General features: G+C 33.7%; 1 protein-coding gene and 1 non-coding gene across 2 annotated transcripts in view; both read right to left on the bottom strand.

Moving 5' to 3' along the window:
• The window catches only part of ASPP (Ankyrin-repeat, SH3-domain, and Proline-rich-region containing Protein), an 818,500-nt gene that overhangs the window by 667,479 nt on the left and 128,720 nt on the right, over positions 1–22,301 (bottom strand). The window lies entirely within an intron of this gene.
• TRNAS-CGA (transfer RNA serine (anticodon CGA)) lies at positions 11,473–11,545 on the bottom strand. The gene has a single exon. It is a non-coding gene; the product is annotated as a tRNA-Ser (tRNA).

Here is a 22,301-nt window from a genome sequence, read left to right as displayed (position 1 = left end):
TCCCTTATAATGTGACGAAGAAGTGCCAATTTGAATTTATGCAAAATTTTTGAAACGTGAACGGAAGCTTTAAGGCTACATTTCACATGTATAAATTTGGGAATGAAATTTTGATGTTTGCATTTAAGTAGAAACTGTAGATGATTCAAGAATTTCGTACGCTTAAGGCGTAACTTACAAAATCGGTTCCTGTCAGTGGACATATTGTGAAAAGGGCACAAGCAAGAAACAAGTGAACAAAAGAAATGTAATTCCGAAAGTCCAAACAAGTAATTACTTATAACATGAAAAAAACACCAATAAATAATGAAGACAATTTTCATCAACAAATGACAAAAACATTCCAAAAGGAGAGAAACATCCAATACTGAAAACCAATAGCCACGTGGAAAGAAGCAACGAAAGTCAAAATCGTGCACGTGGTAAACCGAAAAAATATAGAATTACCTCGAAAATGCCGGTTGATAGCATAAACCAAATCCGAAAAAATGATGGCCACGTGGAAAGAAGTAAATAAAATGGTGCACGTGGTAAAGTGCTGATAAGCACCACGTGTTTCTGTGATTCCTATTTTCTTCTTTCTATGTATTTCTTTCTCCTGATGAGGAGGGACCTTTAGCTGCCCTCGAAATCGATTGAGTGTTTCATTATACCTACGCTAAATATAAGGTTGTTTTTTACGATTTTGATTGTCACATTAGCGTGTTTCTCTTCTAGTCTAGTTTGTGCTATCAACCGGCATTTTCGAGAATATTTTACTGTTTATTGTTTTACCACGTGCACCATTTTATTTACTTTCCACGTGGCCATCATTTTTTCGGATTTGGTTTATGCTATCAACCGGCATTTTCGAGGTAATTCTATATTTTTTCGGTTTACCACGTGCACGATTTTGACTTTCGTTGCTTCTTTCCACGTGGCTATTGGTTTTCAGTATTGGATGTTTCTCTCCTTTTGGAATGTTTTTGTCATTTGTTGATGAAAATTGTCTTCATTATTTATTGGTGTTTTTTTCATGTTATAAGTAATTACTTGTTTGGACTTTCGGAATTACATTTCTTTTGTTCACTTGTTTCTTGCTTGTGCCCTTTTCACAATATGTCCACTGACAGGAACCGATTTTGTAAGTTACGCCTTAAGCGTACGAAATTCTTGAATCATCTACAGTTTCTACTTAAATGCAAACATCAAAATTGCATTCCCAAATTTATACATGTGAAATGTAGCCTTAAAGCTTCCGTTCACGTTTCAAAAATTTTGCATAAATTCAAATTGGCACTTCTTCGTCACATTATAAGGGACACACGCAAACGTTTATCTAAAATTGAATTTGAATTATATTACCTCAATTTAAAAATTGCTAATTCCACTGAAAATTTTTCCTCATTTGAACATACATCCTGGTCTAGAACTGATACCGTTTGTCAACGGCATAAAAATGTGCTCATTTCTAAATTCCAAAAACTCACACACCAGTCGGATAGTCCCAATTATCTAGCTGATCTTCCCACTGTAAACGTTAACTCCATCGTTAATATCTCCAATAGGAATCTTTCGGAGGATCAGTTAAAAGTATTAAAATAGAATTTCAACTTTTCAAAGACATCTAAACCTTCAATTCCTCAAATCATCGCCCCTATAGAGAAAGCCTTTAAATTCTCCAAAATTTCGGAAACGCAGAAGGATACAATCCGCCACCTAATTACTCATAACGTTAATTTTAACAATAAATCTTTGGGTTCTAATCTTAGCAAAAAGGAAAATGAGATCTTACGTGAAATTCATTCTGATACTAATATCATTATCTCTAAAGCTGATAAGGGCGGTCAGATCGTTGTTATGGACAAACACACATATATTACTGGAGTCTCTAAATTAATAAATGAAGGCCCATACTGCTCGATTCCTAAAGATCCTTCAACTTCGGACCTCATGAAAGTAAAAAGTGCTATTAAATCTTCCCACATTCTGCCAACTCAGTTGAAGAAATCACTTATTCCGCCTATTACTAATTGCGCTAGACTTTATGCTCTTCCAAAAGTCCACAAAACCGGTATTCCTTTTCGACCAATTGTTTCCAACATAGGTACTGCTTCATATCCTTTGGCCAAATATTTAGTTTCCAGATTTTCTCCTCTACTCGATAACAATATTCACACTGTAAAAAATTCTGTTGAAGTCATTGATAAACTTAAAAATATTTCCCCACTTCGTTCCATTATGGTTTCATTTGATGTCAAATCATTGTTTACTAATATTCCGGTCGAAGGAGCACTAAATTGTCTTGAAACTAGGCTTCGGGAATTTCACTTCACACATACTGAAATTAATGAGTTGGTTTCGCTTACTAAAGTTTCTCTAAGTCAAACCCACTTTGTTTTCCAAAATGCATATTTTCGTCAAGTTGAAGGATTGGCTATGGGTAATCCTCTCAGTCCGGTACTTGCTGACATTTATATGCACTATTTTGAGATGAAATTATTTGATAAATTATCTTTTCGTCTTTGGATTCGGTATGTTGACGACACTTTCGCACTTTTTGACGGTTATAAAGAGGATTTATCCGAGATTCTATCTATTATGAATTCAATTGATCCAGCCATCCAATTCACTCTTGAAATTGAATCCAACAATTCCCTCCCCTTCCTCGATATTCTTATAATCCGCAATGAAACCGATTTTAGCACCACTGTGTACCGTAAACCCTTTGCAGTTTGTTTACCACCCCATGCCAAGTCATGCCACCCTGTTAAGCAAAAAATGGCTTCTTTTTACTATTATGTTTTCCGCGCGCTAAAAGTTTGTTCCTCTGAATCTTTGCTTACCAATGAACTTAATTATTTGAGAGCAGTTGCGATTGACCGTGGATTTTCTCCCGTGATTATTGATAAAGCCGTCAAAAAATTTTCAGATTCCCATCAAAGAAGACATTCCACTGTTAGAAATAATATCAATGACCTTGTCGTGCTTCCATTTTATCCTTCTGTTAGCTATAAAATTGCACGGATTCTCCAGAAATTCAATTTTCAAGTCGGTTTCTTCCCTATTAATAAAATTCACCCTTCGATTCTAAAAGATTGCGTTTCTGTCTTGAATTCTTGGGGAATTTATAGTATATCATGTCAGTGTGGTTTAAGATATATTGGCCAAACAAAAAGAGCGTTGAAGTTTCGTATCAAGGAACATGAATCTTATGTCAAAAAAGGGGAAATTAACAAGTCTTCAATAGCGTATCATAGCTGGACTTTTAACCATAATTTTGATTTTGGGTCTGCAAAAATCATCCAAAAGGCTTCTTCCATAGGCGAATTGGATTTTCTTGAGGCTTTTCACATTCACAAAGATTTAGAAAGTTTAGTTAATGATTTGAAGTCCAATCCAGTCCTTCCTAATGCCTTTAAAATTCTACTATCTTAATTCAATTATTTGTGCCGATAGATGGCGTTACCTCCTCGCACTTGGTATTACCAGAGGGTATAAAAATCCGTTCAGTGGTTGCTTTCCATTATTTGAAGTTCAGATTTTGAGCGTAATGTGCATTTGCCCCTCGCTCCCTATTTTAACTTCGCTAATATTTCTTTATGCTTGATCAGACAGCCTGGCTCAGTAAAAGTAGGCGGCCAGTGCAACTCTGATTAAAAATCTAGTTATAACCACGTGCAGTGCTGATAAGCACCACGTGTTTCTGTGATTCCTATTTTCTTCTTTCTATGTATTTCTTTCTCCTGATGAGGAGGGACCTTTAGCTGCCCTCGAAATCGATTGAGTGTTTCATTATACCTACGCTAAATATAAGGTTGTTTTTTACGATTTTGATTAACAAATGTTATTTAAAAACTTAAAATTCTAATTTTGAAACATACAATATTACCTTTAGCATTTACGGTTTTAGCAGTAATGAGTTAATTAACATTCGTTCGTAATATTTAATTCAAAATGCACAATTAATGACACGTTTAAAAGCAAGAATTTATTGAAACTAAATTTCTAAGAATAAAAATCTAAAAAGGAAATAAAATTAACGCAGATGTTAAAAGCATTTCGCATATATAAGTCCAGTCTCTTAATCTTGTATAAATTCTTTGAATTGGATGCGACAGTTCCAAAATTTATATTCACCACAGCAGGTAAAATAAACTTTTCACACATAAAATCCTACATTTCACATGGGGTAGCATCCTCTTCTGCTAGTATAATTGCCACCGTCATCACATATATCAGATTTTGATTTCGAATCGGGTTCAGCAGATAATTTACAATCACGTTCAAAAGATGTAGGTTTTAAAGCGAGTTCAGGAGAAAGATCCTCTAAAGTCGATATATCGGAACAGCCTGTACTGTAATCATTAGCCATATCCACGTCGGACACTTCAGGATTGTTAGTTGAACAACCCGAAGAAATTACCCGATTCGCCACTAGAAGAAATGTCGCCATCATTGCCAGAAGAAATGTCTACATCATTGCCAGAAGAATTACCTCCGTCACCACGATCATTATCTGAATCTTCACTATCATTAGATGTGCTGTCTGAAGAACGATCACTCGTAAAGCCACTATCTGAACCGTTATCAAAAACGATCTCCGAAGAACGATCAGAACTGTTGCCCGAATCAGTATTCCCAACTGAAACACCGTCGTCTGGTTCATCATTATGATCGGGATCGCCATTATCGTTGAAACTGACGAAACGATTTAAATAAGGTTTAAGAACTTTTTCAATATAACACAAATCGAGCACTGAAAAAACTGGGGGAAATTTAATACTGTTAAATTGATAGTTGCCATCACATATGTGGATTGTGTTTTGGTCCCTTCTCGGAGTAAAATTTTCCACCTTTTGCAATGCAGATGAAAGCTCCAAAAAGGCACTGTTACGTTTCCAGTAGCTCTGGGTGTTAGCAGTTCTACCAACCAACTTCTCGGCAAAAATACGAGCGAAAGCAGCACTCCGAATTGTGAAGACAGACATGTCTAAAAGCTGTCGATCTATTACTTAAATACAGCTTTCCTTAACGAAAAGACTTCACAGTGTTGTTTACAACAATGATGATAGATAAAAATTACAAGCATCGGTGCTTCCTTGCTACCAGTATTTATAAAATCGTTCTCTCTGACGAAACGTGCAAAACACTTGCATAATGCAACTAGGCAAAAGAAATAAGTTTCCACTGTACGTACTAAATATTCTTTTTCGATTATAGTTATCGTTAATCGATATACATATACCATATTTATTTATTAATTTAATTATTTTAATGGTATACTTCCCTACTTTTAGAATTTTCATCACATGACTCAAAAGCTGGTTATTTACGGTAACAAAAAGATAATACGCATAGAGAGAAAGGTATATTGCGTAAATAAGACGCTTTTGAAATCAATGACATATAAAGCAATTCTTATTTATGTATGGGTTTAATTAAATCTTTTTATTGTATTGTGTTCATTTACGAATTTCTTTCCCTCTCAATTTTCGAGAGGTTAAATTAGCAAAAAATTTGGAAAATACGGAAATAGATTCGAGCGCTCGAATTTGTCCTTTATTATCAGTAATAAAATGTTCCGCAATTGCTCAAGAACATGCTGTCTCAGATGTGTTGTGTTGTGTCGGCATCTCAAACAATTTCCTCGCCTTTGCATCAATTTCATCTACTATGGTGGTATTATTATTACTTTTGTTTCATTCACCACGCATGATTGCGTGTATTTTATTCTGTTTTAGGAGAGTTTTATTGATGGGTTTATTGATGGGTATCAGGTTTTTTTTTTTTTTTTTTTTTTTTTTTTTCATTTTTCAAGGCTTCATTAGTCAGCCAATTTTTTTATATTATTTATTGAAGTCTTTTTTTTTTTAAATGGCAACTTGAAAACTTCAGATTATGGTCCGGAGATTTACGATTACAGTTTTAAAATTAGAAACATTATTTAAAAAAAATTAATTAAAAGTAAGATAAAAAAGAAGACGTAGTCTGATCTTGATACGCAAATTTTACGCTAAACGATTACGATAGGTTTTAAGAAATGGTCCCCTACAAACTAAAGATACAATACTTAAAAATCTTAGATACAGATTGACCTGTTCATAATGCCAATTTTGAACGCTAGTAAAGAAGTCTGATATGATAATACGAATTCACCACCGAGATGTTCATTCTGTTTTTTTAATAAAGGAAAAACTTATTCTTCATGAAGTAACTGTCCATATATTTCATTAGATCACCTGCGCACTAGCTTAGGAACAAATAGTTCCTCCAAGCAGCAATACAGTTTGTGCAGTCGTGATAGGAAGTTCGTGAGCTGAATGCAATGAACATCATGAAGAGGTTCCGTTTAAAGTGTTTTTAAAAAACACTCTGTTTGGAGCGCGTGCGCACGCATACAACCTCCATGCCCCCCCCCACACACACACACTCACAAACCCATAGATACATGCAAACAAAAGAGAGAAGGGAATGCAACTTTTGATTAAGACGTTTCGTTCACTTTCCATATCCCCATACACTATTTTAGTATCGCAATACATGTTGTGTTCCAGCATCTGCACTCATAAAGAAAAGTTCATTTTTTAATGACACATTTCTTTATCTGTTTGTCAGTAGTAAATCACAGGAGTATTATCTGCCTAGGAGAGAGTTGTCTTCGTAGGATAGCTGCTAAGGGAAACTGGATCGTTTTCATGTTGAAGAATATGGATATATTACAAGCGTGCAAACCTATGGCCCCGTCAGCCGTCACTCAATAAAATTTGTATAAAGAACCACGACAATGAAGTTCGATTAGGTGAATGCTCAAAAGAATAGGCGATAAAACAAGAGTGACCCTTCTCCCGATGTAGCGATTACTTTGAAAGGTAGTTCTCGTGCCCAAATTATACTCATGTGCAAAATTACAAGAATTTGCACGTTGCGTCGAATTTCTGAAAATCTAATTGATAGATTTTTAATGATATTTGGTATGAATATGCATCTATAACAGAAAAAGAGATGTACGATTTAAAACTCATTTTATGTAAGCGCGATTACATTAAAGCTCATAGAACAGGGAGGCCCAAAATCCACGTTGTGATATCGAACTGCAAATAAGTCTAATACGGGTTATGGTACCCTCCTCACAGCTATAAAGGTCGCACAGCGTGGCAGAATACTGGACAGGAGACAGAGGAGGGAGTTGAAGAGCGCTTGAGGCAGTCAATATCACTCCTTCTAGCAAGGCAGCTTTCAAATCTGGGATGGTTCTCGGAGGGAAATGGTGAGATGAAATTCCCTTCCAAGCATGGAAGTAGGAAGTAAGTCCTTTCCTACCTCCATGCTTCCAAGAGCCTAACAGGTGCATACTCTATAGCAGGGTTTCATAAACTGGGGGTCGCGAGACCTGTAGCAGGGGGTCGCCAAAACGTTTAGCAGTTTCGATATTCCTTTAACTTATTATAATAATTTTACAATTACCAAATATTTTTATACAATGTATTTGAAATTAGATAATGATAAGACAATACAAACAAAGAAAAAACGAAAAAATTTCGATGCATTCTTTTTATAATATAACGTTTATTTTACTTGCTTTGCACGTGACGTTGTCATTTCCTCTGTTACTTGTTTAAAATTTTCACATTGTTCTATGTCTTAAAATTAGAAATCAAAGTCAATGGCCTAAAACTGCGATAGTATATTACAGTACAAGTGAAAAAATTGATAGTTTCACTCAGACGCGTGTCGGATTTGCGCAATACTTATGGCGTCCCACAAAATTTTTGTAAATATTATGGGGTCTTGGGGTCGCGAAAAAATTCTCAGTGATAAAAAGGGGTTGTGACTGAAAAAAGTTAAAAAAACCCTGCTCTATAGGATTAAGGTCATGAGATGCCAATCTATGCGGCGAAATTCTTACTTTCCACGTAATTCGTTGACCAGCTGAACCCTATGTGGACAAGCGTTGTTGTCCTTCAATAGGACCAACTGCGCCCCTAAAAAGTCGAACACTGGGCTTTAGGATCTCCTCTCTGTACCTCGTAACAGGGAAAAATTCTTCGTCCAAACACTGCAAGGGTATCCAAACACTGCAAGGGTGTGGGTCATCCAATATTATGCCTGCCTTTTCCCTGAATGAGGAATGGATGGTATTGTATTCCAGGCTCCATCCATTTACAGTACGCCGAGGATCAGTGTCCATGTTGAATATCAACTCATCTGTAAAATTCACGTCTGGTCCAAGGAGAATACTGTTTGCACCTTGCTCAACACTCTCTTTTGTGTGCTGCAATGAGCGGGGCGCAAACAGAGGATCTTCTGGCATACAGCTCTACCTCATGAAGCCTACTGGCGGTAGACCATGAAACTCGGGTTGCAGCGGCTGCATACAGCGCACGTGAGAGCTGTGAAGCTATAGCACTCCTGTGTCGCCGCAATGATGTGGTTTCATATGTTTTTTTCTCCAGGCTTTAGAGGCAAGACTCCATGCCCGAGGGAAATGTAAGCGTGCAAGGCACGCATTCATTATATTCATTAACTCGTGATGGCATTGATAAAACTCCATCACAAAATCAACAATATTGTAAAATACCTTTCGGAAAAAGGGCTAGATATTTGTGAGCAATAACTGTTGCGAAAAAATATTTATATTAATATACAAAAAAATCTCTATACTAGTATATAAATTCTTTTAAATCATAACACCATGAAAATATTTTGTAAAGTTTGCACGGAGCTTCTGTAAGATGCTGCAGTAAGTCAGTAGCATCACGGCACAGTATCTGTTTCAATATAATGTCCTTGTGTCCCATATATTTATTCCTGTCCTGTCCTATTCGTAATTCCATCCTCGCCTGGCGCTTTTCCTGTATAGAACCTCCTGACAATGTCTTGGATTCCTCCAGGAATCTTGAGTTCAATGACATCATTAGCAACAGGTGAGTTGAGGCAATCGTCAACGGACATGTTCAAGTGCTTAATAAAAGGCGGGTCAACAGAGTCAGAATTGGGAACAAATTGCGTCTTCAGGTGCTTTACAAAAATGTCTGCTATTTCTTCATCAGTGTATGCCGTATGATTTTCAAAGTGAAGAGGCTTGCTAAAAATAGGTTTCCTTTCAAAATTTTTTTGCGAATTTCTATAGCGAATTCTCTTGTAAATTCAGACTTTTTCTCCTCCCACGTCTCTTTCTAGTGTTCCGCAGTTTGGCGCTTAATGTCTTTGCTGAATCTGTTAATATTAGATTTTAGCTCTAGATCCCACGTGATGTGATATCGTTTCCTAAGCCGATTTCTAATTGTCACGATTTCATTAATCTCCGTGGGGAGTGTCTTCGACTATAGTTGTAGCCTCGTTATCTGCATGCCTAACTGCATTTGTGAAAGCATTAACAGCTTAATCAATGCTAATTTTGTCGTACCTGCCATCAGGCATTGGAGGGCTTATTTTTTAAAGATCATGAAACAAGCTCCGATCCGTGTTGGCTTTGAGCTTCGGAGATCTTAGTTTTTCAATTTCAGTTTTCACCAAGACAGGCAAGTGATCCGATGAGAGTTAATTTTCACCTCAAAGCCACGGAAATGCTAGTATTGGCGAGGAAAAGCCCCTGTGCTGTCCGTATCTACTGGCATAAATGGGCTCTTCCGGAAGCTTAATGGCAAACCGCACATTGAGTTGAACAATGTTAAACGGATTTCGGCTTAATGCGCCTGCCCAGAATAGAATTTAGAGCAATTACAACTTTGGCGCAATTTTAAAAGAAGCTAAATACGGTGTATGGTTGATATTGTGTTATCTGGGCGTAAATAGTTCGGTATTTTAAAACTTGTTTAAAGTTGCTTCATTATTTAGAGCGTAACTATCAATTGTAAACTGCGCAACTTTTCGTTTAAGAAATTACAAAACAGGAAACATTACAAAATATGTTAGCTGGATGCTTATGGATTATACTTCTGAGGAATAAAAGCAGAATTACCATACGTTCTATTCGTATATACTTTAACAAATTAAGAAATAAGTCCAGTTTAAATTACTGAATTAAAGCCAAATAACTCACATTAAATGTAATTGAACAAAATAGAAATGAAACAGAAGCACACGCAATAAGCACACAACAAATTTCCATAGTACTGCAATTGTAAACAGCAAACCCAACATGACTACCAGGCTTGTGTAATGTTGCTTATACTTAGTCGCCAACGGTATACCATTGAGAACGCACAGTAAGCGAAATTCGTTATCATTGATCAACTCAATGTGCGGTTTGCCATTGCGCCTTCCTCCCGGAAGGTAAATCGCAGTGGGGTAACTGCAAGTTTTAAGGAAGGATGACTAGACTAACTAGTTAATAAAAACTAAATTCTATATGTCACCGTGTCGAAAACGTTCTTTTCTGTGTTTTGTGCAGCCGGTTTTATAAATATTCCGTTTTAGGAAGCGCTCTTTTTTTTAAATCTGTTTAGCCATTTGTAACAAGTCAGCATATTAGATATATTATGGCTAAGTTTATCATAATATTTTTTGCTTAAACCGGCACAATTTTGAGAAATACTCACAACAGAGAATAAAACTTATTAGGATAAGTACTTATGATTGCATGGCGGATATTAAATTTATCTTTGTTATTTATAATTGCATGGCGGCAATTTAAAGCATGACGGATAAGATCTAAATAAGGAAGTTGTTAACAAAAAACAGCAATGAGTTAAAAGAAAACGCAACTGAACATATCTCAACAATAAGAAGTTATTAACATTTGTCACTAGTGTGAAGTTGCTATAAAAATTCTTTGCTAATTTTAAGGGCATCTAAAGATTTACAGCAATTTAGTTTACAGTTAATTTTGCGACTCTGTAAAGCTTTTACGGTTGACCAATCGAAAGTTTCTCCTAATATGCCTAAAATGTATTCTCTTAGTTGACTGACAAGACTGTTTGGCTTTTTGAACCGACTGAAAATTTATACCCATTTTTCTGCACAACTTCTATTTTTCTAAATTTCATAATTAGCTCTTAATTTTTTTTTTTAAGTCATTACTTCATTAAAAAGTTTATCCATGTTTACTGTATTATTTGCGAAAGTTCATTAAATTTTTCACCTGAAACATCAATTTCAGATCATGTTAATTCACTGTTGTTTATCTAAATAAAAGATTCTGCTCCACTGAAACTGTTTTCACATAGCTCAGTATGAAAACGACATCTGTCATCATTTTGATTGAAAACTAGATAAGATAATGAGTACTTAGATCTGGATATAAAATATTTAGATTGGCAACAGTGGAGGCATATTTTGACTGCCAAATCGTCGTTTTACATAGGCTGCACTACTTCATATATATTCGATTCTTTTAAAATTTTACCAAATAACCGAGACAAAATAACAAACTTGTTAAGAAGTAAGGACCACATCATCAAACCGGGACGATCCCGATCAATGGGACGTCTGGTAAGCTTGTAGAGACATTAGGTATTTTGGAAGCAGGAGTAGATGAAAAATGAGCAGTGCCCTCGCCGGGACTCGAACCACGGACCTCTCGAATTCGCGTCGAGCGTGCCGACCACTACACCACGAGGGCATGCTAAGAAGGCGGGAGAAATACCTCATAAGCTTAACTAATAATAACTCCCCAATAATAACTCCCCAAAATGAACTCCCCAAAATGAGTCAGTAGAATGCTGCTGTAAAGTTGAATTTTTCTCAAATTTTCTTGAGAAAGATTTTTAAAGAATCGTGAAGATATTATTTACAAATCAAAGCAAAATGGAAAAGTAAACATGAATAGCGGGAAATATAACAATGTAGAGAAAGCGTTGAATGTTTGGTTTACAGCTGTTCGTGAAAAAGATGCCGGAAGTCAACGATCCATTGATGCAGCACTGAAGAAGCTGAAGAAGTAGGTATAAAATAACAGGGTTATTAATTAAGATTATAGGTACAACATAGATAAAATGTTTTCTCGAATCATTATGAACACTTTATAAAGGAACTATCTACGTAACAACTTCACACAATCCACTATAAATATTTATTTTTGTAATTAAAATGTTTTTTTTTTTTATATTTTGAATGGGTTTTTTTATGTTTCTAGTTACATTTAATTTAACTTCGTTACTATTTTGAAAGCCAATAATTTCTGATCGTTTAATGTAATGATTCATTTAATGCTATCAAAATAGTCGTGAACAAACGCTTACTGTATTACTAAAGCACATAGCAACTTTAATTGTTAGGAGAAGTTAAGTTTTTATGGTGAGTCAGATAAAAAAAAAGTACCGCGGATAACTAAAGATTAGATAATAAGGGAATCTATTATATTGTTGTGTTTATAACCTTATATTTATTTCAGGATGTTTGTCGTTATAGTGGGAAGGCTCCTACTAATTTTAAACCTACTTGCTGGTAAGTTTCTCAGTCCAAGTTTGATACACACATTGTTTGTCGAAGATAATGGTACGTGGTAAAGAGAATTTTTTAATTCGATTCATTGTGATTCTTTTTATTAGCTCAAAGGGACAATTTGTCCAGAAGGCTTTTTATTTCATTTTGGCCTTCTGCGTCGTCCACTATAAAACGGGATTTCACTTTTCAAACTGTTGCCACCAAATATTAGCGCCCTGTATTATATTTAAAGAAATTAAATAATAAAGAATCTGCATAAATGTATGTATCTTTCTCGTACTGTGATAAAACAGCGGTACCTAGAGCCACCAAATTTTGAATAACGTACGTTTCCACCAGAATATGGGCATATGGAAGCCCAAATTTGAATTTTGCTTTATTATCTATTTCATATTTTGTAAAACTTTAACGAATTTTTGATTAACAAACCCAAAGATTTCAAATCGAGCAATGGCAACACTGTATGGGAAAAAAAATTCCTTTTTATTTCCAGCGTGCGAGACTGTGTATCGGAAATTCTAAAGATATACTCTTTTTAAATATTTTGAGCTATTGTTATTGAATTAAATTTTTTGGTTTAAGTGCGAAAAACATGATATTTAATAAATAAAGATAGCACACAAAACGTTAAAAAACGCCCGTTTGAACGTAATTTAAAATCTGATTTTTTTTTTTTTTTTAATATTTATATTTATGTTTGAACAATTTTTCGCACATATCTTTGTTTGAGGAATACCTAGAGGTTTACTGTTGAGGAATACCTAGAGGTTTTTCTCAGAGGTTTACTGTGTGCATAACCAGGTACAGAGGAAAGCATCTTTAAAATGAATTTTATATGAGGTTTTTAAAATAGTATCTGATTTTGCTGGCAGAATCCTAAGATTATTGGAAGTGTTGGAAATAAAAGAGTAATTGATTACTCATTGTTGAAAAACTGTATTCAGATTGAGTAATTTGATTGAAAACGAAAAAGAGGAAAATTTAAGAAAACGTTTTTATAAAATAAGCTTTTATATAGAATTTATAAAACAATTAATCAACTAAAGGAGAACAATAATTTATCATGCTGTTCAATGGCAAAAAGCGATTAAATAATTCATGTATATCGCTAATAATAAAAGCGGGGGTGCTTAAATAGTGAAATCTAATAATGGAATCGCACTGCCATTAGTTTACGCCCCACGCTTTTATAATTCGTGATATAAAACTGTATGTGAAGTTTACAAAGATAATTATTTAATCCTTTGTTTTCGTCAAACTATATGATAAATTATTTTTCTCCTTATAGTTGATTAATTATTTTATGAATTCTGAATAAAATCTTTTTTATAAAAACTTTTTTATTTACTAAAACGCATTTTTAGTCTCAATTTGTGTCACACACAGCCAAATTAATAGGAAATTTACCACCTTTGCGTTTCTAGCTAAGACCAAAGGGAATAGACGATCGCCAAACAAGCAGCAGCTGTAACAACAGCCCCAAAGAAAACAAACGCAGGAATTCATCGTAATTAAATCAAGCGTAAAAAGGTAGACTTGCGTCACTATCTTCTTTTCTGTGACGGCAATCTGGCCAAACTATTTTGCTTCGTATCACGAAACATCCTGAAGAATCTCTGAAAGAAAAGGAAAGTGACTGAAGTTGTGGGTCACGTGTCCTCTTGCCAGAGATTCTTCAGTAAGATTTGTGGCCATTTCGGAAGACTACTAAACAAAATAAGAGAAAGTGGATCGAAAGGAGACAGCGAGGGACGCGCGAAAATGGGTGAAATGAAGAATTTCAAGTTCTGCCAGTTCACGATCTTCATAATTATTTGTTTCTGCTTCGTAGCAGCAGTGCAAGAGAGAACAGTGATCTGCTTTCTGTGTTCGTACACCAAATTACAATAATTTATCTCTGTTTTGCCTAACACAATGGCACATTTACATTTAATATAGAGAAAAGTGTTACTGCTTTACAGTGTTTAAAAACTTCAAAAAATATTTTAGAAAGGCGAAGAGAAGAGTTGTCCGTACCGTGCACGCAGTCAACTGATCCATGTTCGCGTTTACAGAGTATTAAGTGTTGTCTGACATTTTGTTTTTAGCCCGAAGGGGCGGTATCCCAGAAAGGCTATTAGTTTCGAAACGACATTTTGCGTTGTTTGACTATAAATGTCCGTTTCACTTTTCAAATTGTTACCAACAAATATAGCCCTGTATTATATTTAAGGATATTAAATAACGAAGAATCTACATGAATGTATGTATATTTCTCGCACTGTTAAAAAAAAAAAAAAAAAAAAAAAAAAAGACGATATTTAGAGACATCAAATTTTAAATAACGTAATCCTCCACTCAAACACGGGCACCTGGACTACCGAATTTCCAATTTCGAATTCGTTTTATTATCTATTTCATATTTGTAAAACTTTAATTACTATAACTTTAAACTTAACGATTTTTTTGACTAACAAATTCAAAGATTTCAAAGCAAACAATGGCAACACTGTACGGAAAATAATATTTTTATCTTGAGCGCGCAAGACTTTTTATCGGAAATTCTAAAGATATGCTGTTTTTAAATATTTTGAGATACTGTTGTTGAATTGAATTTTATGTGGTTTAAGTGCAAAGAACATGATGTTTGATAAATAAATGTTACATACAAACCATCTGCCAAAAGTATTTGTCTTTCTCTCCCGCGCATTCTGAAATTCTCTCTCTCATTCCTTCACAAACACACAGACACACACATACACATGCTCTCGCCGTGTATTTAAAATAGTAATTATTTAGCTAATACATTGAGTAGAAGGCAGCGTCAATAAAAATCTAAAAAAAAATCTGATGTGTACACCACTTGACTTACAGAATATTAAATTATACGCATTTCAAACGCATTTCCCCGGAATTTCATTAGAGATATAATTCTCATTCAATGAATTCAGTTCTCACTTCGCAACAAGGCAAAAATACATAAAAACTCAAAATATTTTTATTAAAATTTAAGAAATATAGAAAAATTTAAATCATAAATACAGTGAAAACAATTTAAATAACAACTTTTAGAATTACTGTTTCTACGCAAAAACAAGCAATTCAGCACGGGTTTTTCGACGCTCAAAACTGAAAGTTTACTTTTGGTCTCACTCGGCAAAAAGACACTGAAGGCATAGAAACTGACTTAATTTGTTGTGGACGCTATGCGGAGTCAATATATGTGATAATTTAATAACTTAAATGATAATTCCAGAATGGGTTAAGCATGATTTATTTCGCAATAATAACAGTCGCGATTTGTTGTCGCGAAGTTTAGTTTCTCTAGATTGGCAACAAATACACTATTCTGCTAAGTTTCAAGTGTAAACAAATATGGCTGCTATGGTAAAAAATTAGGCTTAGCCGCACCTCAAAACTTTTAAATTATTGATAATTCTACAATTATTGCATGCAGGTTAACTAAAAGCATAAAAACCTTAACCGGAGATAAGAACAACAGAATTTAATCATTTTTAAGGCAAAAAATACGAAATTTACCATCGTCTAAGAATAAAAAAGCTGACCTCACGAAGCCGAGTAACAGAGTAGGAATATATATATATTCCTACTCTATTAAGATATATACACTTTTGGTGCGACCGATTGCAACCAAAAAGGGAGGTGCACAACTACATATTAAAGTAGTCCTATATACAAAATTTCAACGTTCTTGAGGCTACTCGTTTTTGAGTTTTGCGAGATACATACATACGTACATAAGTAGGTAGGTACAGATGCCACGAGAAAATCTCTTCTGAATCCAACTTAAATCAGTTTTATAATTCGTTTGGTGAAAAAGAATCCTTTATTTTGTCCTTACGTACATATGTCAAGCAAAAACATCGCGAAATTGTATTCGATAGCGGTCAAAATGGATAATTTCGTTGAAATATGGTACCCGGAGTTTTCGTGATTACAATATTTCCTTTACTTCGTACAAGGAAGTAAAAATATAGTGATAGGCAGAGTGGGAGATAGGGACGAGTGTAAGATACATGAGTGTCGGTACTAAAGGCAGATAAAAGGGGCAGTGAATTCTGAAGTTACTAGAATAGCATTGTTGTTACTAGACTAGAAGAGAAACTAGCTAATGTGACAATCAAAATCGTAAAAACAACCTTGTATTTAGCGCTAAATACACTTGTATTTTACTTACGCTAAATTATTGTATTTTACGTACGCTAAATACAAGGTTGTTTTTACGATTTTGATTGTTGTTACTGTTAATAAATAAAGCTGGAAAAGATAAAAGGTTGTATAGGCATCTTATTGAGAAAACTAAACTGATCATGGAGGTAGGAAAGGGAGGAGGGGCCATTCCGTGCTAGAAGTGAAGCACTGCTTTGAAGCTTGGGTCACCAGACGGGGTGTTCTTTGTTTACATTCAGAAGCTCGCTTGACAAGATTCTGATAGTATTTCGACACACGACAGTTCCATAGAAATCGAAAAAGGGACACTCTCGCATGAAAGAAACATTCATAGTGTGAGGGATAATAGCAATTTGTATAGTTTACTGACATTCACGCAAAAATCACATCTTGGTTATTTTTCGATAACTAACAACAGCGATTTTGATTATGAATTTGTTTTATAAAATTCTAAGCTGTTGCACTACAAAAATATAGATTTTAAGAAAATTGCTAAAAGAGATCTGCCAAAATTTATTTTCTAGAAGATTTGAAAAGTTTGAAACTTGATGGCTAAATGTAAATATAAAATTATGTATTTTAAAATATTTGTAATTAGGCACATAGGTCAGATTAAGTTTTTATTAAATAGAGTAACGCATGCAAGGGCTATCTGCCTAAAGAGAGAGATGCCACCGTGGAGGAATTTTGAAGAAAAACTGACCTTTGAGTGGGTATTAAAAATAATACCTAATTTTCATTCAAATTATATTCATATATATTTTTTATGTAAAACTTTCGAGTGTATGCTAAATTAGTGTAAATTACTTTACACGAAAAATATAGTGAATGCACAGAAATTAAAGATTTGCACATACCGGAAATGATAAATAGGAAATATGTATGGGTATTTATACATGTGCTTGCAAAAAGCATGTATCTGCCTTTGACAAAATACATAAATATTCATTAAATTATTTATAAATGTATTTGAAATGAAGAATTTATTCACTTATAAACAACTGTGAAAGTACTGTGAAGAAATCTAATGATTAAATGTATCTAATTTATAATGATTATAAATGTTATCTAAATATATAATAACCTTAATATTGAATTGTAAACATAAATTGAAATCCTGTTGACAAATACGTTATAAAACTATTTAAGCAAGAATTGTTCGCATTGGAAAGCAATCTGTTAAAAGGTATTGTAAAGCAAATGCTATGAGATGCGCACTTAAGAACGTAATAAAGAGTTTTGGAATATGTATTGTTGAAATGAAGGGTAAAAAAAAAATCTGATAAGTATAATTAAAAGAATTATCCCCTTTACATTTTATAATAACTCAGTTACAAGTTTTAAATAATACTTAAAAAAAAAAAAAAAAAAAAAAAAAAAAAAAAAAAAAAAACTTATTTTATTCCCTTTCAGAAATGTTCAGAAGAAGTCAAATACTATTTAATTCCTAATAATTCTCTAATTTAAAATGAACCGAATAGAGCATTAATTATAAATTGACTTACATTTTTCGATTTAAAAGAAGCCAAAAAATCATGTCATATTTAAGAAAGTATTTTAGGAAGAAGCTCTATAAATAGAAAAGAAATAATGCATAATTTTAATATTAATAATATAATAAACTTTGATCTTAATTTTTGTACCTTAACCGAATAAAATTGAATTACCTTAATTTTTTTTTCTAATGTAATTAACGAAAACTTGTGAAAATATTTCATTCAAATTAAACCATTCTTAGAAAACTGTCCTGTGAAAAGTATAGCATTTAATTCCGTTCAGAATGAAACGTTGTTTAAAAATATGTTGTTTTCACATACTTAGGACTCTGAAGTGTTGTAGAAAAAGAAAATATATACATTTATATGTATATTTGCGACGTAATTACAAAATACATATTTACACCCGAACGCGTCAAATCCCATAGAACTCAATGGTAAATGACCCAATGTTTTGGTCACCACGTAGGGATCACCGGTGCTTCAGAGCAGGGTACGGAGAAACTTGTTTAGGACGACTCCATCTTACTTCCTACCTCCATTAAACTGATATGATGAACAGAGAAAGGTGTGGAAAAAGCTGCCAACAAAATATTCATTTTCTTGACAACATGGTTGTCAGTCGCGCAGATTACCATTTATTCCGGCTATAACGCGCACCTATCATTTCAAACTACATTTTTTAATCTTTAAGTACATTCGCCGTATAACGCGCACCCTTTTGCCAAATGCGTCATTTCAGTCTAGAAATAACGTGTGAGTGGATAATAAAAGTATGGAATGAAATTAAACCCGACGTAATTCAAAAGTCAATTAAAAATATAGTATATTTAATAATGTAGATAAGACGGAAGATAATTATTTATTTATGGATGGGAGTAATGAGATGGTGAAGATGATGTAGAATTCGATGATATGCCTGGAGATATAACGGAAGACATATATGACAAACTTTTCATGCTATCCGATAATGGACATTTTTAAATTCATAAAGTATGTCTTTTCTTTCAAATGCATCTAATTTTCATATTCTCATTTTTTAAATACTTTTAAATCTATAGTTTTTTATAACCGGCGTATAACGCGCACCCATAAATTTAGAACTTATTCTTTTGTATTAAAAGTGTGTGTTATACGCTTGAATATACAGTATAAAAAAATATTTCGCTCGAACGGCAAATAACTGCTATTGCAAAACAAGCGAAACCTGAATTTTTAGACGGAGGAAAAAAAAAAACTTCTAATTATATGCATGATGTAATCAACGATTTCATAATATTCATAAATCTTTTTACATGCAACAAATACACAGGTGCAGAATAGGTAAATCATATTTGTGAGTGTTCTGAAGATAAGCACATTATCCACGATATTATGCCGAGCCCGTTCCAAAAATCGTAAAATCTCAGTCATTGGTAAGAACGAGAAAAACCTGCCGCTTCAGTCAGCAGCAAACACCTGGTGTTAAAACTCATCCAGGTTTTCACATGCATTGGTTTCAGAAGCTTTATTCATTCGGCATACTAATGTCATGCGAAATGAGATTTTTTTTTTACCACAGACATCTGAGAGAAGAAATACATGTATAAGATAATAACACTCTCCACGGTGAGGTTATAGGTTACGTATCAGTAGTATAACAAAATAAATATACAAAGTGGCAGACTTTGTAAACGCCTTTTGTAAACCAAAAGTGACTGGGGGCACAGTGACCCGGTACGTGATAGTACTTGGTGAATCTGAGTTAAGAATTTGTTTATATATATTTGCAGGTATAAGCAAACATATTTCAGTTTTTTCATATTATCTTATATTAGAACGCGAGGAGGAAAAAATGTGTATGGGGCGCACTCAGATAATCAATGTTTACTTCTAAAAAAAAGTTTTCCAAAATTGCAGTAATCGAAAACAATCTCAGGCACATCACTGAGCAGCTAAAAACTTGAGTTCTCTCTGTGAGCGAGACGACTTAACATCAATAATACCACAACAAATAATTATTATAGACAAACCATTAGGGACTGAGAATAAGGAATGAACGCTGGACAGAACACAGGTACACTGCAGAAAAAAAAGAGGCCGTCAGTCGGCCCCGTTATTGACGAAATTCAAATTGCGTTTTACATGTCTCGAAAGTGCGATTTAAGATACATATTAGATTTATATATAGCATTGTTCTAATATAGGTATTTTGTCACAAAATGGGACTTTTTCTGAAATAACATACAATGGTTTTTCATATTTCAATTCTATGTCTCAAATTATGCCTAAATATTAAATTTTGTAAAATTTAGTGCGAAATTTATGGAGGAATTCAAAAATTTAACATGGTGCATTTTTTTCAGTTGCGCCAAGAATAATTCAGTTGGCGAACTTCCTAATATATGGCGACCTATTTACCTTTCCTTCCATTGTGAAGGAGCGGGAAAACGTCACAGCGTTCCTAGCTTTTCTACATTGTGCATGAGCGGGAAAAAAAAAAAAAAAAAAGTCACATCGTTTCTACTTTCAGATAATTTTAACAAAGTGCTTAAACCAGATTTGATGTTATTATCGCTTTTAACAAATATGCCAAATTTCAAAACGCGCCAATATATAAATTCACGTATATCTTCGGAAATTTTGAATAAAAAACTGTAATTTTTTGCAGGTGTGCTTAGAAATATATCTACTTTAAGATATATTTAGTAAAATTTTAAAGATTGTAATTAAATATTTTTTTCGAAAAATTTATAAAAATTATTTTAAAATACAAATTTTTAAAATAAATCATAAAAAATGAGCGAATGTTATTTGAAATGAAAATTTCGAAAAATTTCGAAATGTGAAAGGAAGAATCAAAAAGGTTTAATAAAAAAAAAGAGATATTAACAAATATATACCAAACTCAATTAACATTGAGAAGCTAAAATTGTGAGATCTAATTTTTAAAAACTACTCGAGCGATTTTTACAAAACTTGGCAGTTTGGCATAACTTGAGTCGTAGAATTAAAATATGGAAAAAAGTGGCATGTCATTTTAGAAATAGTCCCGTTTTGTGTCAAAATACCTATATTAGAGCAAAGGTATACATAAATCTAATACATATCCTATATCGCGCTTTCGAGGCATGAAAAACGCAAGTTGAATTTCTTCAATCGGCCCAGTAGAACGAATGATATAGAACTGGTCCCCCCCCCCTTTTTTCTTTGCGCAGTATACGTTGGTTGGTCATTTTAATCTACAGAATCTTTCGATTTCTTAGAGAATCAAAAGCTTACAAGTAACTTCATGTTGTCCAACTGACAGGGCACGGTCCAAAAGAATTATCCAATTATAATTTCGAATATTACAAAACTAACTTATTAGCTGAAACATCGATAACATACTAAGGTACTTAGAAAATCATTTAAATACCAAACTTCAATCTTACATTCAGTTAAAAAATAGCTAATTAATTTCTTTTACTTTATTTGGCAAAGGAATTTTTCACGTATGGATGTGTTTCTGTATACTTCATTAACTAATTTTAACTGTGTCGTCTCGCTCTTCGTAAGTTTTGATTTCAATGTTCTCTGTTAACTTTTGCCATTGCTCGCTTTGAAATCACCGTTTGTTAATAAACAATTCGTTAAAGTTTTACAAGATATGAAATAGATAATAAAAAAATTTCGAAATTCCAAATTTGGGCTTCCAGGTGCCCATGTTCGGGTGGAGGATTACATCATTCAAAATTTGATGGCTTTAGGTACCGTCTGTTTTCACAATGCAGGAAAACACGTACAAATTCATGGAGATTCATCATTATTTAAACTCTTTAAATGTAATACATGGCGATACATTTGGTGGCAACAATTTGAAAAATGATAAAACGCATTTAAATGTTTCGACGCAAAAATGCCACTTCGAGAGTAATATCCCATCCCCCCCCGGCGAATAATATCCTCTAACGTTCCTTTGGGGTGAGTTATGAAAGTTAATGCTCACGAAAACATATTTTGTACCCGGTCCTTAAAGATATACTGCAAGATTCGTTATACTTGTTAGTTTTTTAGAAAACTGTCGTGATTCAATAGCTTAAATATTGACCTTACCAAAGAGATGAAAATTAAATTTAATTACAATTTTAATAATAAGCATTTGGAAGAAGCAGAAAACAAGACTCTGGATAAATGCTGTTAGCAAGTTTTATCGGATGGCATGTTTCTGAGAAACTTAAACAATTAATCTTAAAGCGTCTCGATTAATTTTCAACTTAAACATTGGGATAGCTATATAAACACAGC

This window comes from Stegodyphus dumicola, chromosome 12 (assembly GCF_044657685.1).
Source record: "Stegodyphus dumicola isolate Sdum_Otavi_A_Nest chromosome 12, ASM4465768v1".
NCBI classification, from domain to species: Eukaryota; Metazoa; Arthropoda; class Arachnida; order Araneae; family Eresidae; genus Stegodyphus; species Stegodyphus dumicola.
Note: the sequence above shows the minus strand (reverse complement) of the source record. Positions and strands in the feature narration are given on the sequence as shown.